We start from the raw sequence: 18121 nt of genomic DNA on the forward strand, positions 1-18121 counted from the left end.
GATGCCAGCTACAAGAAATGCACATTGGCTGACATATCCAAAGGAGTCAGCCTCTGGAACTGCAAATACAATTTCACAACGGTGGACGTTCAGGTCAATTTCTCAACGAACTGGAATGCCACGGTCCTCTGGGAAAATTCAAACAGCTTCAACATCACACTTCACAGTGACGTAAACAGTACAGCCAGCAAATGGACCAGGTCAGAAAAACGTGTCATGGGCGGCTGTTATCTGTGCGGCACCTTTGAGCTGCTAAGGAACGCTACTCCCATTTCAGCCGCGGAGCTCCAACCACCTTGGATCACGGAAGGCATGATCCAGAATCGCTCGGTACCATGGCTCTGGATAGGACCGCCTGGTCTGTCGAAGTGCCCTATAGACTTTTTACTGACAGACGGCGTACATAGATGGTCTTTTCCGATGAAAAGCTCTAGCAAAGGCAGTGAGGTGGAGACTTCTATGCTTGTGCCTGGGTACCAACCCCCACAGAACATCCGCCTCCCAGAGCCATGGTGGCTATTCTGTGCAAACGGCACTGGCTGGAAGACGATAGCGAAGAACACAACCTACGGCCTCTGTTCTCTTGGGCTGTTACTTTGGCCCGACGAGCGTACGGCGGCCAGAAAAAAAGCGAGAGATTACAACACAGACAACAAGCATCGCGGCAGACTGCCAAGAGCGCGTCAACCTGCCGAAGTCCGGCCTCCGTATTTTCCTCTCCATGTTTCTGCCTCCTCTCCTTTCGGCCTGGACCGCCAATAATGTTGATAGCCTTGCCTGCATTGTGGCAAAGAACGCAAACCGTACGAAAGAAGTTATTGATGTGCTCACGACAGCGTTGCAAATCTGGAAAGATGCACATACACAGGCTATTGATTATGCTCTTACTGCATTGGGCTCTGGTTGCTCTGCATCGCTGCCGCCAGCCCTGGCTTCCTACTGCTGTGTTCGCGCTAACGGCACAGTCGAAAATCTCTTAGCTCGTGCTACGGCAATGGGCCAGGAACTGGGCGATACCTCACAAAAAATTAGGTACCTAAATGGATTCTCTTGGAGCTGGACCTGGCTCACAGGACTCATTGATACCATACTGACGTGGGTTATCATTGGCCTCCTCACTATTTGCCTTTTGCCTATGCTTCTCCGATTCCTGGAAGGTATGATCCGCAAACACGTTGTAGGCATTCATTCTATGATGCTTCCGGTAGATGTTGACACAAATAAAGAGCGTGAAGAGTCAGAGGCACAAAAACCCGAGATAACGCTCACATACAAGCAGCTCTAATAAAGGCAATTTGCTCAATTGGGAACTAGCAACAAGAATGTAGAGATTATGAAACGGTAATGGGGGTACACCGCAGGGCATAAAGAGGGGGGAGATGCGGGATACAGGGCCAGGCGGGTGGGAGGTGCCTGCGAGCACCAGGGGGTGGATCTAGGGATCACAGGGTCAGGGGGCGGTCGGGTGTACGAGTAGCGGGGGGTATATAAGGCTTTGTGACGCAGCAGTAAATTGGCATTCAGAGCTAGACACCATGTGTCCGTCTCTTGTGTCCCTGCGTAGGGAGGTGTGCAGATGGACGGGCGCCTAAGCCGTGTTGCCGATCGGGAGGCGACACTGACAGACAGCAAAACCACCTTCCCCGATGTCTCCGGCAGCCCGGCCAGCAGCACCTCCTTCAACCAAGTCCCTGACTTCTTGGAGTCCAGGCTGGAGGGGGGCTGCCCCAAGGACCGCCTGGCGAAAGCCATGCTGGGGGATACCGACCCCTTCTGGGGAGTGGCGGCCTCCCCCTCGCAGGACCCTGAGGGGAAGCAGGGCGGGCTGGCGGCAGACCTTCCCAGCTGGCTGCCACTGAGCCCCTGGGAGACTTCCCGGGAGAGCTGGCCAGAGACTTCTGCGGAGAGCTCTCCAGAGAGGTCTCCAGAGATTTCCGCCGAGACTTCAGAGGACAGTGCTGGGGACAGTCCCCGGAAGGCTCCTCTGAAGTACCTTTCAGAGGGTCCCCATCTAAGCCCCCTGCGCATCCCACTGCTGAGTCCCCTGCCCAGCCCCCCCGGCTCCTCCCAGCATCACCCGCCATGCCTGGTCCAGCTGCTGGAGGAGGCGCTGCGGAGGAAGCCCCAAATTCGCTTGCTACGGCTGCCGGCCAGCATCTCCTGCCAGCTGGCACCCACAGCAGGACAGGCGGGCGGCAAGAAGGCCAAGCGCCCCGCGCCAGCCAGCGGCTCCAAGCCACAAGAGACCTCCCCGTGGGACAACAGCTCACCCAAGCAGAGGAGGCTGTGCCACGTGGGAAAACGCTCGGAAGCCCCGTGGGAGGGGAAGCCAGACAAGGACGGGGTGGTGGCAAGGAGCAGCAGGCAGCAAGCGGGCAGCAACAAGCAAAAAGCAATGGATGGCAACAACGTGCCCAACAAGCCAGCCAGAACCCAGGGGGCTGCCGGGGGGAAAGGTGCCCCACGCCCCCCTGACCGCTGCTGGTACCTGGACAGAGAATGAGAGGAGCACGAATCCCCCACAACACGTCACCTGCACTCACCCACTTCAGCCCCAGCCCTCTCCCAGACCTCTTCTTCTTTCTTAACTCGTTACAGGTTGGATGTTTGTTTCCTAGCACCTCTGTCTGCGGCCATTCCTGCAACAGGAGGGGAGGGGCTTAACGCAGTCCCTGCCGCACGAGTAGCTCTGACCCTCCACCTCTGCCCCCAGCCTAGGAGGAAACCCCGTGGGTCCGCATGCAGACGCTTCGTCAGAACCTTAATGCCCAGACTTGGGGTAAGGTAACCAGAAAGAGCTCTTAAAAATCTGTCCGCTCCCATGGAACCACAGACCATTGCACAGCAGATGCCACTTGAGCCTTGCAGCAGGAAAATTCTTCTGTAGCCCTGAGAGTAGGACCGACCCCTCTGGGACTTGAGGTGCTCACCCTGCAGCAAGGAGGTGTCTGTGCATCCATTCATACCGCCTGCTGCACCCGCGTTAACAGCTCAACAAACCAAACGCTGTGTCCGGGCCATTTCAAACATCGTCAGCCCAGCTTCAGTTTAATCTCTGCTGTGAAAAGGCCCAGTAGTGGGGTCCTCAAAACCTCCTGCACTTTCCGGGGGACAACACAAATCTACAAGTGGGCTGTAAGCGCAGGCGGTGCCTAAAGGAAATGACAGGAATTCAGCTTCAGAGCTGTAGATTTCCAAGGACTGCTTCACTCCAGCGCCAGGCCACCAGGCCAGGCCAGTCGTTATTCATTTTAAGCTTCATCGCACTCTAGGAATTGCTAACTGCTGCTTCATTCTTTCCCCTCACGCTGCGGAGACCGCTGCTGCCACTCTTTCCTTCAGGAAGCCGTTCAGGTCACTTCACAGCCGCACAGAGCGACGGGATGAGTCAAGGCAGCGGCTGAAACGTAAATAGGCAGTCTCAGCCGCGACACGCGCTCAGAGCCAAACCGCTTCTGAGCTCTGCTGCACTGACTGAGCGCACTGGTGAGTCAGGGTCACCCTGGGGAAGCCACCAGAAGCCGGTACCTTCTGCTCCAGCCCCGCTGCAGCAAACCCCGCTGTCCCAGCATCCAGCCCAAGGAGCAGCGGCTGTCCTGGCTGTCCCCTCTGGAACCCACGGACACACTCGCTGTCCTGGTTTCGGACGCTGCGGGCGAGGAGAGAGCCCGTGGCGCGTGCCCAAACGTGGGCCTGAGCCATCAGCAGCCCGAGCTGCGCCCCCCTGGCCAGAGCAGGCAGCCCCCCCAACACGAGCAGCCCTCCCCGGGCCGGGCACCGCGCAGCAGCACCCACAGCCGGGCCTGGCGCCGCCGCCACAGCCCAGGCTCCGCCCAGAGCCGCCCTGGCCGCGGGGATCTGAGGAGCCAGCGCCGGCCTGGGGCACGCAGCCACCGTCGGGGAGCGGGCGGCCACAGCCCCGGGCCTGCACCTGCGGGGGTGCCGGCTCTGATTGGTGCCCTGGGCTGTCACTCTGCCCGCATCTGCCTCTGATTGGTACCCGGGGCTGTCATTCTGCCCTTAGCTGGCTCTTATTGGTCTGCTGGGCTGTCACTCTGCTCTCCTCTGCCTCTCATTGGTTCGCTCGGCTGTCACTCCTCTCTTTTCTGTCTCTGATTGTTGCCTAGGTCTGTCACTCTGCCCTCGTCTTGCTCTGATTGGATCCTTGGCTGTCACTCTGCCCTGGTTTGGGCCTGCCCTTCCCTGTGTGGATGCTGCCTCTGATTGGCCCCCGGGGGGGGTCAGGCTGCTGGGCTGCAGTGCCCGCCCTTCACCTGAGGCGCTGCGTCCTCTGATTGGCTGCGTGGGATGTGCCCCTTGCCCCTCCCATCAAGTGATGGGTCAGGCAGCTTATCAATCGTGCGCGTGCTGCTCTCCCGCCAGCCGTGATTGGTGCCGCCGGCACGCCCCGCCCCGGCAGGCGGCCCAGCTCTCCTGGCTGTTCCCACCTTTCCTGTGGGCCTCCCAGCCTGAGCGGGCGTTTGGGTTTTGTACCCCCTGGCTCCCCGCGGCGAGAGCCGCATCCTCGGCCACGCTCCCTCCCTGAGAGCCCCGGGCCCTCCCCTCAAATAGGCAAACAAGTGCATCTGCAGGAGCCCGGGGGCAGCTGCGCCTGCGCTCCAGAGACGCCTGAAGCTGCCCTGAGCCCCAGGAGGCCCTGGCGCCTCGGCCTGCGCTGGGCCCTGCAGCCCCGCGGGGCCTGGCAGCGCTGGGGAGCCCCCGGGACAGAAGGGAGGGGCCGTGGTCGGCCCCCCTGGGGAGAGCGAGGGCTCCGTCCTTCCTTCTGGCCGCAGGAGGGTGCCCGGGGCGGGCACAGGGAACTGACTGACTGCGAAATAGCGCTTGATTTGGGAGACTGACTGCGAAATATCGCTTGATTTGGGAGATTGACTGCGAAATATCGCTTGATTTGGGAGACTGACTGTGAAATATCGCTTGATTTGGGAGACTGACTGCGAAATATCGCTTGATTTAGGAGACTGACTGCGAAATATCGCTTGATTTAGGAGACTGCCTGCGAAATATCGCTTGATTTGTGAGACTGACTGCGAAATAGCGCTTGATTTGGGAGATTGACTGCGAAATATCACTTGATTTAGGAGACTGCCTGCGAAATATCGCTTGGTTTAGGAGACTGCCTGCGAAATATCGCTTGATTTAGGAGACTGCCTGCGAAATATCCCTTGATTTGGGAGACTGACTGCGAAATAGCGCTTGATTTGGGAGATTGACTGCGAAATATCACTTGATTTAGGAGACTGCCTGCGAAATATCGCTTGGTTTAGGAGACTGCCTGCGAAATATCGCTTGATTTGGGAGACTGACTGCGAAATATCGCTTGATTTGGGAGACTGACAGCTTGCGAAATATCGCTTGATTTAGGAGACTGCCTGCGAAATATCGCTTGATTTAGGAGACTGCCTGCGAAATATCGCTTGATTTGGGAGACTGACAGCTTGCGAAATATCGCTTGATTTGGGAGACTGCTAGACAATGCCTAGCAATCCTGTTTGCCTTGAAACTCACTTCAGCTTGTCAGGGACTGGAATTTGTCAAGAAACTGGTATTTGTCAAGGACTGATATGTCTAGCAACGGACAGAATGTCAGTTCAGATTCGGTCAGAAGTGGGAAACTGCTGAAATGCCCCAGTGAAAGGAGAGCGTGGGTGAACGACTGAAGCTCATCTCCAGGAAGATCAGACCCCTGGAGAAGGGAACGACCACCAGAGACAGCTCTGAAATGCTAACGCAAGTGGTTTTTTAATAGCCCCGCCTCGCTCAGGCACATGTATGTCTGTATTGTGCAATCCTATGGATGTGTGTACCTGCACCAGATAAATTTTGGATAAAATGTGCTGTCGGTGTGCGTGCTTTTGGAGGAGCGGTCCCCCACGCACCCGGCGCCAAATAAACATGCCTGCTTTGTAACTCACTCCGAGTTGTAGAGTTTGATCCGCGCGTCACGCTGACCCGGGGTGTCCTTGCAGCAAAGCCCCCGTTGCCCCACTGGAGCACAAGAACCCGGAGGGGAGGAAGGGGAGAGGCGCGTTAGGCAACCTGCCCCCTCCTGAGACAGCCCACAGCACGAAAAAGCACTCGCATCCTGCCAAGTTTGTCCCCGTGCACAGAGGTGGGCACCTCCTGTGTGCTCTGGGCTGGCACAGCCTCCCCGAGTCGTGATCTGGAAAGTCTCATTTTTAAGGGACAATGTGTCTTTCATTACCCACAGCAATTTATTTCGCTGTCCCGTACCCGCGGTGTCAAAAGGAGGGCAGGAAAGCTGGTGGCGGGGCTGGCAGGCGTGTCCCAGAGGAGCAGCTGAGGGCTCTGGGTGGTGCACGGCGCGGAGCCATTGGGCACCAAAGCCAGCTCGGGTCGGAACCAAGAGGTTCCCCTCGTTTTCAGGGCCCAAAGCGCCATTTGTAGCACCAGCCCATCCTGTCAGTGCCCACCGCCCCACTTTTAGGGCCAAAATCCTCACTATTCGGGTCCCAACCCGTCTGCTCTGACCCCCGGCCTTTTCTGGGGGCCCAAATTCCATCCTGAGGGCCTAAACGCGGGAGGCCCTGCCCGTTGCCTGGCAACGCCCGCCCAGAAGTCAGGGGGGCGCCAGTGGGCCCAGGACAGCCAGTGCCATTTGAGTAGGCGGGGCCAAGTCACGTGATTGACAGTGAGCAAAGAGCCAATCCCAGGAAGCATCGCCCCGGGGCAGGGCGGGCACTGTGCCTGCAGAGAGTGACAGCCCGGGCCGCCAATCAGATGGAGGCCGAGCTGTGCAGCGCAGCGGCCTGGCCGGCAGAAGAAAGAGGATTTCTTGCGCGCTGAGGCCAAATTCACCCGCTGGCCTGTGCTCCTGCAAGAACAGCTGGGCGCAGTGCTCTGCAGCGCACAGTGTGCCCATCCGTCCCCAGCCTTTCCGTCTGCAGCGCCGTCGGTTGGTGTCAGACCAGGCCAGAGGCCGCTGCTGCTGCTTCAGCCCCAGGGAGGTGGGGTCCCTTGAAATGAGAGCGCTGGCGTGTGGGCAGTGCCAGCCACGGCGTCTGTGGGGACACAGAGCTGTGCCTGTGGCTGAAACGGCCGCTTCTGCCAAGCTCGTGGGCCCCGAAGGGCCCCTCTGGGTCTGGATTTGTGCTGTTGAGCCATCTGAATTCTCCAGGTCCTGGCCCAACTGCCCTTGTGTGAAGCCCTGCCTTGTGCCTACAGATCCTTTGGCTGTGTGACCCTGCCCCATGTCATGAGCCAGGAGGAGTTCCCAGGGGAATACTGCTGCCCTGAAGAGAAGAGGTGAAGGTGCTTCTCTCTGCTGCTAATGTAGCTCCCGGCCAGAAAGACTGACCTGCCTCAAGCTGCTGCAACCTCTGTCAGGTCTTGCGGGGTCTTCATCTGGATGAGAACATGCAGGGAAATAACCAGGCCGTGGTATCCAGATGGCAATGTCTGCCTGGTGAAACGGGGCTGAAGGCGCTGTCCTTTGTCTGCTGCTCTGAGGCTGACGGACGGAAAGCAGTGGCTGGGAAGAACTGCAGGTCATATCTTGCCCTGCTGACCCGACCTGGGAGCCCTGTGTTTCCCTGTGTCTGGCTCATCTCTGCAGCAGCGTAGGGAAGAGAAGGAAAAACGGATTGGCCCACAGGTAACATCTGACTCTGAGCTGAAAGGATGGTGGGCGGAGGATGAGCTCAGGCCGTGCTCAGGATCGCAGTGCACACGCTCCCAGGGGAAGCGCGTTAATGACTGCGGTGCTTCTCAGGGCCAGTTCATGAGGCAAGGCCTTTTTGTCTGAGAGGAAACGTGGGGAAGATGAATAGCCGACGCGCTGTTTTTAAGTATTTGCCACTTGGACGTCCCGTGGGATTTGCCCAGGGCTCAGGGTTTGCAGTGTCGTGGACGGAGTCTTACTGAAATAGCGGCGATGCTCCCTGTGAAGCAGAAGTTAATCTGCAGAGACCTGGTTTGGAAGTGCTCTGGTTTGCCATCTTATGCAACTGGAGTTTCCCGCTGTGCTCGTGACGGCCAGCCAAGCAGTTCTGTTTCCTTAGCTGCAGAAGCATCTCTGGCCGTGAGATGAAGATGAGGGATCTGAGCCACAGTCAGCAGGCACTGACCTCCCTTGAGCCCCGTGCCAGAGCCTGCCCAAGAGCCCTGGGCAGGGGCACTCGGGTGAAACGCATCCGTTTGAAGGGAGCCCCGGTGCGCAGAGCGATGGAGCGCGGAGGCCGTGTGGAGCTCCTGGGTGAGGGAGTCAGGGGGAGCCTGGGTTCAGGAGAGAGTGGAGAGCTGTGTGTGTCAGGCTGTGCTTCTCGGGGTGCTTCGTGAGAGCGACAGGGCCGGCTGTGCTGGGCTGTGCGCGTGGGTGTCAGCCTGTGCCCAGAGCCCTGCCACGGGCAGGCTGGGAGGTGCGAGGTGCCAGCAGAGCAGGGCAGCGGGCTGAAGCAGGGTCCAAGTTATCACCAAGCGTGCCGGAGAGAAGAGCAGCTGGCCCCTTCTGAGGGCAGCGCTGGCACCTCTGTGGGCTGTGTGGGACTTGGCTTTTGGCATATTGGGCCAGAGTGGGTGTTTGCAGGTGGTGTGTGGCTCTGCTCACGGTCAGTCCTGCAGGCTAGCTGGCTTGGTCTGAGCCCTGGCACAGGTGATAGAGCTGGGAGGAAGCCTTTGGGTCCTGCCATGAGTTCCTCTGGCCGCTGCTGTGTTTCAGGGTAACACCCCGAGGGATGTGGCTGTGCTGGAGCGGGGAGGCTGTGCTGGCGGCAATGTCAGAGATGCCTGCAGTGGCCATTGTGTGCTTTCCCTGAGCTGCTGTTGCTGCTGTGAGATGAGGCCCTGCTAGCCAGGCGCTCTGGTGTGCCTGCCCCAGCAAAGGAGGGAGGTGCGGCTGGTTTCTGTGGCGCTGGGGCAGCAAGGAGCGGGTCAGAGATCCCTGCTGATGGCGTGCGCTGCTCCTGCGGGAGTGGGTGGGCGCTAGCGTCCCCGTCCCCTCTGCCTCCGTGTCCGCCATGGTGTTCCAAACCCACCTCCTCCCCTCTGTGTCCCTGCTGTCGCCATGGCGGTGTTGGGATGCCCTTGTTGCTACGGGAACGAGGACAACAGTCCGGCTGAGAGCTGGGATCAAGCGGGTGAGTGTGCCTCGGTGTCCCCGCGGCGTGGGAAAGGTGAGGGATGCTGGTGAGCACCCCCGTGCTGACGTGGCTGCATCTTGTCCCCTCTGAAAGAGGGAGGGCAGCCGTCGGTGCCGCTGAGCCCAGGCTGCTGAGGGTCGGGAGGAGGGGCTGGGGAGCGCAGCTGGGCAGAGACCCAGGGCTGTGGGGGAGCTCGCGGAGGGCTGACACCCCCTGTCCCACGCAGCGGTGTGGGGGCACCCCTTGTGTGAGAGGGGGGAGAGAGGCAGGGCTGCGCCTGGGCCAGGGCCACCTCGGGCCTGACAGAGCTCTCCTGGGAGCAGGTTGTGCTCCCCTCCTGTGGGATCCCTTCCCCTGCGACCAAGCTGCTTTTCTGGGGGAGGATTTGAGGGGTGAGGTGGCCTGTGGAGCAGAGTGGGGGCTCTGCTGCTGCCTGAGAGGCACCTGGGGGCGGCAGCGCTTTCCGTGTCAGGGCCTGGGAGCTGGAGCCCCTTCTTCCCCCGCAGAGCTGGACAGGGAGCAAGCTTTGCTCCCCAAAAGACAAACTGCCAAAACTTCTTCCTTTCTTCCCATGGGATGCCCTTGTGACTGCATCCAGGCTGTGGGTTAAACGTGGAGGGGACAGAGGCTGCCTGCCTCGCTGCTGCTGCTGTTGCCCTCCTCATCTTGCACATGGCCTTTTGCATGTTCTGGCTCAGCCTGTCAATGAGGGGTGAGATTATTTGTGCTTGCTCTGTCTATAAAATGCGGTGAAGGCTTATGATGAGAAGTGCAACAGCTGGCCCAGCTGGAAGGGACTGCAAAGCTGACTCACCGCGACTCCCCTTGCGTTTTAAACCCGTGGGTGGTTTTCTGGGGAGCGGTTCCTGCGTACACCTAGGGAAAACAGCAAGGCTGGACTGCTCCAGGAGGGTGCAGATTGCTCGTACCAGGTTGTCCAGCCTTGCCCCCCGACTGAAGGGTGGGAAAGGACTCAGTGAAGCCAAAGTGTGCTCTGTAACACCTGGGGCTTACAGCCAGTGCTGTAGCAGTACAGCAGTAATCCCGTACATCCAAGATTTTTCCTGTCCTGGCAGCCAGTAGTGTGTGTGTGCTGGAGAACTGGGTGCGAGGCTGGAGGCAGCCAAGGTGGGGCTGGGGGGTGGTATTCCTGCCTCTGCTTCCGGTGGGTTCCCTGTCGTCAGTCTGGCACCTTTGGATGCAATGCGTGGTTCTGTTCTTCCAGAGGCTGAAAGGCCTTTGTGAGAGCTGGGCATGAACAGGCAGAACTGTTTCACTGGGAAGGTTCTGAAGCTGGAGGCTGATCCAGCTTGGCTTGGGTGGAGGTTCACAGGACCATTTCAGACAACGGGGCTGATGCCTGAGCTCTCAGGGTCCTGGCTGGTGAAGGCAGCTGGTCAGGATGTGTGCGTCGTGCAGGCTGTGCTGTGCACGTCGAGTTGATGCTGCAGAAGCGAAGAGACAGTTCAGAACGGGAGAGAGGGTGGTTTTTCAGGGTGCTGGCAGTGCCCCTTGTCCCAGCATGGCTGTGCAGTTCCCTGGTAGATTAACAAATCCTTGCGTGTCAGCAGAGCAGAGGTTCGTGTGCTGTAACCCCCAGGGAGTACAGGATTGGTCATTGCATCTGAGCTCTCCTTTGCAGGCCAGGGTAAGTGTCATGCCAAAGCATTTGCTGTGGAGTGAGATGTGTCCTGTGTGGAGACAATCTGATACCTGTAGCGTTCTTCTCTGGGCTCCTCTCCTCAGGAGGTCCCGAATACTAGGGCTCAGACCCATCTCGTCTGCCCTCCCAGAACAGGGACTCGCAGAGACGGACACATTGCATCTAGCTCCGAATGCCGATTTATTGCTGCGTCACACAGCCTTATATACCGCGTGCCACCTGTACACCCGACCGCCCCAAAAACCCACGACCTCCCTAACCCGCCCCCTCTCGCCCCTGTTTGGCTTTCCCCCTTTTAGTTCCGCCTCCCTACCGCCCCGCTTCTGCTATCCTGTATTTCCCCCCTCTTTATGCTTGGTCCTTCTGCTGTAGCGGTTGATAATTTGCCATAGCATAAGTGGTCATAGCTACTTTAATAGCGACTCCTTCCACCACGCGCATCAGCATTTTTAAGAGTGATGGCAGTAAACACATTGCTGTTAAGGTGATTACTAAAATCGTCAAGCCCATAGATGTTACGTTTGACAACCACCCAGGCAGGCTGAACAGCCCTGAGAACCACCCCCAGTCTTTTTGGATTCTTGCTTTGTTGCCTGACTCTGCTATCTGTTTTGCTTGTTCCCGCACCTTTTCGATGGCTGTCGAGGCGTTCTTGTCAAAGTCCAGGCAGCAGTATTCTCTTTTTATTTCTTCTGTTGTGTCTTCACAACCGATACCCAGTCTGGACAGTGTATAGTCCATAGCTAGTTTTAGAGTCATGAGCGCCTCGCTGTGCCCTTCCAGGACATCCGCTAGCGCGCTCACCGCACTGGCCGTGCGATTGGCATTCTTCAAAGCCCAGCACGCTGAGTTTTTCAGGTTGCCCGTGTTACGCACAATTTGCGGCCACGTGAAGAATGTCTCGAAGACCATCTGTGTCGTTCCGGTCAGGCTTATCTGGTTGTTGCAAGTTGGGTCTAATGGAATGCTTTCTCGTCTTGTTCTGTTGCTTGCGGCGCTTTTGGTCGCCCTTATGGTTGTTGGGGCTATGGCCAGGAAACCGCTGCTGCAGGGTCCGCCCCGAGGCCTCAGCGGAATGGTCGGATACACCATGCCTGATCCACAAATGAGGAACATCCCTTCCGGCAGTCTTAATGGCCGATCGTTAGTTAGTGTCAGTTGTATTATGGTGGCACAGCGTCTGTTTTTGTAGATTCCCTCAATTCTGCCGAGAAACTCTAAATCATTGGGGCCAATGTCTTCCCAACGGGCGTCTTCACTGATGGGGAGAGTTGTTTTCGCTTATGTGCTGTTGAACCATAGCCAGCCCACCGTGGAACCTTTTGGGCGCATCGTCCCTAGGGTCTGCCATCTGATGTTTTCTCCTGTTGGCACCTCTTTCCCACTGAGGATTAAGGCAGCCGTAGCGAATCCACTGAATTGTCTATAATCAGTCCATCCACTCCTATCGATCCAGCCTTTAGTCCTCTGAATCCAGCGATCCGAGTCTTTGAATATACATATGTCGTTATGATTGCAGTTTTCGTTTTTCATCTTCCAAACGCTAGCGAACCATTTGACATTTTTGTCTTTGCTGTACCGGTCAGACATATTTCCACTCTCCGACATTCTGATATTCCGTACTTGTATCTGTGGTGAAGTAAGCCATTGACTTGCGTTGCCTAGTCGGTCTGAGATGTTGCTAAAGCGTACCCCGATGGCACAAGTGGTGAAAGGTGCTCCCACGCTTTTCAGCGCCAGGCAAACCTAATGCTCATGAGTGTACGATGCAAACTCCTCCCAGAAATTTGTCGCTGTTGTTGGGACGATCATGATTGCTGGCAGTCCCAGCAGAAGGCGTTGGCTGCTCACCTGTCAAGACAAAACACACTCTTGGCTTTCATTATTAGGGCTTTTACAAATGCGTTCACAGGTTTTCTTAGTCGCTGGGTGTTGCATTCACAAGAGCTGGCCGGATGCATCTGGCCGGATACCGTTTCGGTCCTGATGCTGTTTGTACGCAACCATAAGCGCGTCCCATTACCAGCAAAGGCACCGGCTTCTTGTCCCACATTCCTGAGAGGGGGTCTCTTACCCGCACTATCCCTATAGGGTGCTGTGGGCCACCAAAGTGGTCTTTAATGCGTCCCTCCAGATGATTTAACGAGGACAGTGCTCTATGTAGCATTGCGTGAGGACACCCCTCCTCCCTCTCTAGTCCTCCCCCCTCTTTAAGGCATTGTAGACGCTGTTTGAGTGTTCGATGGGCTCTTGCTACTGTTGCTTGTCCCTGGCTATTACCTGGGATACCGAAAGAGTGTCGTATCCCCCACCTGGCCAAAAATGCAGCAAAGGTCTGACTGCGGTAGCTGGGGCCGTTATCGGTTTTTACTTCTACTGGAACTCCCAGTACCGCGAATGCCGCGCGGAGGCCTCAAACACAATGTCATAGAATCATAGAATCATAGAATGGTTAGGGTTGGAAGGGACCTTCAAAGGTCTTCTAGTCCAACCCCCCTGCAAGGAGCAGGGACATCCCCGACTAGATCAGGCTGCTCAGAGTCTCATCCAGCCTGGCCTTGAACGTTTCCAGGGATGGGGCATCACCACCTCTCTGGGCAACCTGTTCCAGTGTTCTATAACTCGCATTGTAAAAAATTTTTTTCCTAATTTCTAATCTAAATCTACCCCCCTCTATTGTAAAACCATTACTCCTTGTCCTATCGCAACAGGCCCTACTGAACAGCCTTTCCCCATCTTTCTTGTAGGCCCCCTTGAGGTACTGGAAGACCGCTCTCAGGTCTCCCCGGAGCCTCCTCTTCTCCAGGCTGAACAGCCCCAACTCTCTCAGCCTGTCCTCATAAGAGAGGTGCTCCAGCCCTTTTATCATCTTTGTGGCCCTCCTCTGGACCTTCTGCAACTCCTTCTCCAACATCTTGCCGTTTGCCCTGTTTCGGCCGTTGCCCAAATGGCTCCACGGCAGGTATCTACCACTACATGAAGGTAACGAAAGCGACCAAATATGGGGTATTCCGTGACATCTCCTTGCCAGAGATCTCCCGGTTTTAAGCCACGGGGATTTACTCCTGAAGGGAAAGTGGGGAGTGACGTGCAGGCCTCGCATTCTTGAATGATGTGCCGTGCTTGCGCTAAAGGAATATGGAACAAATTTTGCAATGCAATTGCGCTCTGGTGGAATTGAGCATGCGAGGCGCGTGCGAGATCTAAGGACGAGATTCCCACGGCCATGGCGCAGGCTTTGTGGGCTCTGCGGTTTCCTTTTGTTATAAACCCAGGTAAGGAGGTGTGACTATTGCAGTGCATGATAAACACGGGGCATGCACGTTCACTCAGCGCCTGATACAGTCGTAGCGCCGTGGGGGTGCGAGCCCCACAGCAGTCTTTACACAGTTGTGCCATGCAAAAGCAGTATTGGCTATCTGTCACTGTATTGACCGGGCAGGCAGCGAACTGCTGGAGCGCTGCGCACACTGCCGCGAGTTCCAGCTGCTGTACTGAGGGGGTTTCAGGTGAATGTACCACACGTTGTTGCCATTGCTTCCTCTGCAACCAAACGACCCCATACTTTGCTGTTTTTCCTGCGGCGTCTGTAAATACCGTCGGCCCATTTACCGGCCGAGTTGCAATGAGTATTTTTGGTAAGACACGAACCACCGCCAGGATTGTGCCTACTTTTGTGGGCGCAGAGCCGATTAGCAGGCCAGGACAGTCGGCTAAGGCGGCTTGCACTGCCGTACTATGTTGTATAACATGGTGGAGGGATGTTGCCTCCATTTCTACCTGGATTTTCTGAGGTTCCTCCCCGCATAATTGTGTGATCTTTTTCCAGCCCCAGGAGATGGCTCCGGCCAGTACTGCTGACCACTGGGGTAACGCCACTCTTGGAATTCCCACATACCCATACATCAGGGGTGCTTCCGGCAAACCCTGAAATATGAGTACGATTGCTCCCTCTTTTTGCAGAATGATGTGGCGTCCCATCTCCTTTTGCGGGTCCCACCGCCGTAGTCCGCCTTCCTGTAGTCAGCGGAACAAGGTGGACAGCAGGTTTTTATGCCGAGCTATGCGGGGCTGCAAGATCTTGAGTCCCTGCCAGTTCGTCTGTGAACGGCTTCATCTCTTCAGGTGAAAAGAGGGCGAATTGCCGCAGCCATTGGATTGCCCCCACCAGTTTTTGCATGTCATTTAAGGTATGCACTTTAGGGTCTTCTATTACTATCTTTTGCAGAGAGATAAAGCGTTGTTGAATGCGGGCCCCCAAGTAGTTCGTGGGACATCCCTCTTGTCTTTTTCCGGGGGCTACTTGGAGTCCTGCTGACTCCAAGGTCCCTACAACCTCAGCACGCAGAGTGCTAGGCCAAGGGTCGGCTGCTGTCAGGATGTCATCCATGTAATGATACACAGCCCACTCTGGATGTTTCTGGCGGAGCGGCTCTAGTATCGCAGCAATGCATAACTGGCATAAGGTGGGTGAATTTGTCATCCCTTGTGGGAGCACCACCCAGTGATACCTTTTTGCGGGTGCCGCATTATTGGTAGTGGGGATGCTCATCGCAAATCCTGGAGCGTCATCTGGGTGCAACGGAATACTGGAAAAACAATCTTTTAGATCGATTACTAGGGTGTGCCAATTATCCGGTAACAGGGAAGGCCAGGGAAGACCAGGTTGTAAAGGGCCCATGGCTTCTAACACAGCGCTACCGCTCTCAGGTCATGCAAAAATCGCCACTGACCTGACTTTTTCTTTATAAGGAACACCGGGCAGTTCCATGGACTCGTGGTAGGGACTAAATGTCCTGCTTTTACTTCTCTGTCCACTAATTCGTGCAAAGCTGCCAGCTTCTCTTTTGTGAGGGGCCACTGGTCCATGCAGACCGGCTTATCGGAAACCCATTTCATCCGCTGGCAACTCACTCCAGTGGCCCCTAACAAAAATGTTCCCCAGTGACAATTTGTGTTTGCATTTGTGAGAGGACATCCCTTCCCACCAACGAAATGGACAAACTCGGGAGGACGTACGGCCGACATCGGCCCTGTCCCTTTTCTCCTTCTATCTGAATTGTAATCATTACCTCTGATTGCCTAGCAATCGCCATCCCGCCTACCCTCCCAGCTGTCGTGCTGTGCTCAGGGGCCAGTGTTTTGGCCAAACACTGTCCGGTACCGTGGTGATGTCCGCACCCGTGTCGATCATTGCTGCAACGCGTGTTGTTGGATCCTTACAAGGCCCCGCTGAGCACGTCAGCTGTAGGAATACCATGGGTCGGGCGCCTTTCACCTGCATGGCTAGGCCTACTAACAAGCACTCTCCCGGTATTTCCCCTTCTAGCCCTACTGATTCTACTACCACCGTGTGTCCATTCGTTATTTGACGAGGGATGTCCACCCCCCAAGCGTGTGCTCCCGCCCCATATACCACTGATCCAGGCTCCATGGGAGAGGTTATTCGCGCGAGTCGAATTTCACCGGGCGCGACCGTGATAGGGGCACATGTTAGTTTTCCTCTTGGTTGGGCCCCGGCCAGGGTCCCCTCCAGGGAATGAGCGGTGCCGTCAGAGTCGTAGCTTGGTCTCGGTTCTGGGCCCGTGATCTTGTCGCAGCCACATGGGCCCGCGGTTGGCTGCGGCTCCCGTTTCCTGCCACGATATTCCTTCCCTCTGCACCTTTCCCCACCGCCGAGGCCTGCTTTCGTTGTTTGCAGCTCCGGGCCAGATGGCCCTGCCCCCCGCAGACCCCGCAGCGGGCAGGCGATCGCACCCCGACCTTTCCTTGTTGGGGCGTTCTCTTTGCAGGTGTCCTTCTCCCCCACACCCAAAGCACTTTGGTCCTCCTCCCCCTGCTGAGAGGCTGCAGAGATGGCTGCCGCCAACGGCGCTGCCTCTTGTAGCTTTTCGAAATCTACCCCAGCTTGTAACAATTCCCCGAGACTTGCCTCCCATGGGAGACGAGCCGGTGCCTGTTTAAAACTCTGCATGCAGTTTGTTCCTACGGGATCTTTTAGCACTGTGTTTTTGCCCCATCATCTAAATTACTCGCCTCTATAGCCGCAGACAGCCGATCAACGAAAGCCCCAAAACTTTCCGTCGGTTTTTGTTTCATCAGGGTATACGCAGGGCAACTACTTATAAGCGCTCCCATTTTGTCAAAAGCCTTGCGAGCGGCAGTCGCCGTCGCCGTCAAAGTACCCACCGGCAGATGGCACAGGACCTGCGGGTCTGTGAAGGCCCCCCTCCCCGCTAGCTGCTCCTTCGTGGCCCCACACGCGGGGTGCGCAGGATTATGCTGTGCCTCTAAGAAAGCGCCCTCACAAGCTGCTTGGAAGGCGTTTTCCCAAAGCATACATTGTGCCGGGGAGAATATTGCTCTGGCCATCTGTCTGCAGTCAAAAGCACTCGGACAGTTTTGGAATACCCTATCTAGGAGCAGTTGAGCCGGCCCCCCTTGTATGCCCCCCTCCTTTATCTCTTTTCGCAGCTGAACCAGAATTTTATAATCTATAGGATTCCACACCGGCCCCCCCGGGCCCATGGTAATCGGGTATAACAAGGGAAGGTCCCCTCCCCCCGCTTCCAGTCTGCAGCCCGCCAAAATGCATTCCCGCGCTCGCAAACGCCAATTTTCTGCAAGATCCCCTAATTCCCCCAACTTTACCCCCTCTGCTGCTTCTGCTCTCTGAGCCGCTTGCTGGACACTCTGGGCTGCCTGTTCGGCCTTTTCCACCATCTCGCTCGGTTGCCCCATAAGATCTATCATTTTCCTCACCAAGTCCTGTCCCCCACCCGCTTCTCCCTCCTGTTGTTCCCCCTTTTTATCCGCCTGTTCCCCCCCCCGGCCCAAATACGCCGGTGGCGCCGAGGCGTCTAACGGCTGATTTGTTCCCTCCTTCTGACTCTGACTCCAAGAGGAGAATGGCGGCGTGGGGAACGGAGTGGGGAATGGGCCTCCCCCCATCCCCCTTCCCTCCGCAACGGGGTGCGTCCACCCTGGGAATCCTGCTATTCCCCCGACAGAGTTATTTTTGTTGAACCCCTATACTGAGCGTGTTTTTCCTTTTCAGCCGGCGCTAACAGTGTCTCCTGCTCTCCGGGGTTTTCCTCGACCACCCCCCCTTTCCCCGACTTGTCCTCCGACTCGCCCTTCTTGCTCTCCTTTCCTTCCGCGGGTGTTCCCGTCCCTTCCCCCGGGTCAGCGAGGTCCACGACCGCGGCAGCTAGCGTGTCGCGGTGCTCTCTTGGCGCCTTAAAGGTATCTCGCACAGCTCCCCATGCCGAGATTAGCCCTGCAGCCTCCTTGTTTCCCGCACAAGCCGATTGAAACAACTCCTCCCCCGCCTTTTCTAATA

The sequence above is a fragment of the Chlamydotis macqueenii genome, chromosome 6 (assembly GCF_036417535.1).
Source record: "Chlamydotis macqueenii isolate bChlMac1 chromosome 6, bChlMac1.mat, whole genome shotgun sequence".
Classification (NCBI taxonomy): Eukaryota; Metazoa; Chordata; class Aves; order Otidiformes; family Otididae; genus Chlamydotis; species Chlamydotis macqueenii.